The sequence below is a fragment of the Meles meles genome, chromosome 1, assembly GCF_922984935.1.
Source record: "Meles meles chromosome 1, mMelMel3.1 paternal haplotype, whole genome shotgun sequence".
Classification (NCBI taxonomy): Eukaryota; Metazoa; Chordata; class Mammalia; order Carnivora; family Mustelidae; genus Meles; species Meles meles.
In genome coordinates this window covers 124,411,765-124,413,686 of record NC_060066.1, presented here as the reverse complement: position 1 = coordinate 124,413,686, position 1,922 = coordinate 124,411,765, and the positions used below count along the sequence as shown (strand labels likewise).

General features: G+C 38.2%; 1 pseudogene; it reads left to right on the top strand.

Moving 5' to 3' along the window:
- The first annotated feature begins 937 nt into the window (after positions 1-937).
- LOC123927956 lies at positions 938-1,092 on the top strand (annotated as a pseudogene).
- Positions 1,093-1,922: the final 830 nt, after the last annotated feature.

Below are 1,922 nucleotides of genomic sequence, written 5' to 3'. Positions count from 1 at the left end.
ATTGAGTTTGATAAGTTCTTTATAGATTTTGAATACTAGCCCTTTATCTGATATGTCATTTGCAAATATCTTCTCCCATTCTGTTGGTTGTCTTTTGGTTTTGTTGGGGGTTTTGTGTGTGTGTGTGTGCAAAGGTTTTGATCTTGATGTTTTCTTTTCTGTGCAAAGGTTTTGATCTTGATGAAGTCCCAATAGTTCATTTTTGCCCTTGTTTCCCTTGCCTTTGGCGATGTTTCTAGGAAGAAGCTGCTGAAGCTGAGGTTGAAGAGGTTGCTGCCTGTGTTCTTCTCAAGGATGTTGATGGATTCCTGTCTCACCTTGAGGTCTTTCATCCATTTTGAGTCTATTTTTGTGTGTGGTATAAGGAAATGGTCCAGTTTCAATCTTCTGTATGTGGCTGTCCAGTTTTCCCAACACCATTTGTTGAAGAGACTGTCTTTTTTCCGTTGGACATTCTGTCCTGCTTTGTCAAAGATCAGTTGGGCATAGAGTTGAGGGTCTATTTCTGGGCTCTCTATTCTGTTCCATTGATCTATAGGTCTGTTTTTGTGCCAGTACCATACTGTCTTGATGATTACAGTTTTGTAATAGAGTTTGAAGTCTGGAATTGTGATGCCACCAACTTTGGCTTTCTTTTTCAACATTCCTCTGGCTATTTGGGGTCTCTTCTGGTTCCATATACATTTTAGGATTGTTGGTTCCATTTCTTTAAAACAAATTGATGGTATTTTGATATGGATTGCATAAATGTGTATATTGCTTTAGGTAGTATAGACATTTTCACAATATTCGTTCTTCCAATCCATGAGCATGGAATGTTTTTCCATTTCTTTGTGTGTTCCTCAGTTTCTTTCATGACTACACTATAGTTTTCTGAGAACAGATTCTTTGCCTCTTTGGTTAGGTTTATTCCTAGGTGTCTTATGGTTTTGGGTGCAATTGAAAGCAGTGGCAGTATCGTAGCCAATGAGGTTTATCCGAGGCGCGATTATTGCTAATTGAAAATGGGATCAACTCCTTTATTTCTCTTTCTTTGGTCTTGCTGTTGGTGTATAGAAATGCAACTGATTTCTGTGCATTGATTTTATATCCTGACACGTTATTGAGTTCCTCTATGAGTTCTGGCAGTTTTGGAGTGGAGTTTTTTGGGTTTTCCACCTAAAGTATCATATCATCTACAAAGAGTGAGAGTTTGACTTCTTTGCTGATTCGGATGCTGTTTATTTCTTTTTATTGTCTGATTGCTGAGACTAGGACTTCTAGTACTATGTTGAAGAGCAGTGGTGATAGTGGACAGTGCTGCCATGTTCCTGACCTTAGGGGAAAAGCTCTCAGTTTTTCCCCATTGAGAATGATATTTGTTGCAGGTTTTTCATAGATGGCTTTGCTGATATTGACATATGTGCCCTCTATCCCTACACTGTGAAGAGTTCTGATCAAGAAAGAATGCTGTACTTTGTCAAATGCTTTTTCAGCATCTATTGAGAGCATCATATGGTTCTTGTTCTTTCCTTTGTATCACATTGATTGATTTGCAGATGTTGAACCCACGTTCAGGTGGGTTCAAGCAGCCCAGGAATAAATCCCACTTGGTCATGGTGAATAATCATTTTAATGTACTGTTGGAGCCTATTGGCTGGTATTTTGGTGAGAATTTTTGCATGTGTATTCATCAAGGATATTGGTGTGTAATTCTCCTTTTTGATGGAGTCTTTGTATGGTTTTAGAATCAAGGTAATGCTGGCCTCATAAAATGAGTTTGGAAGTTTTCCTTCCATATCTATTTTTTGGAAAAGTTTCAAGAGAATAGGTATTAATTCTTCTTTAAATGTTTGGTAGAATTCTCCTGGGAAGCCATCTGGCCCTGGGTTCTTGTTTATTGGGAGACTTTTGATGACTGCTTCAATCTCCTTACTGGTTAT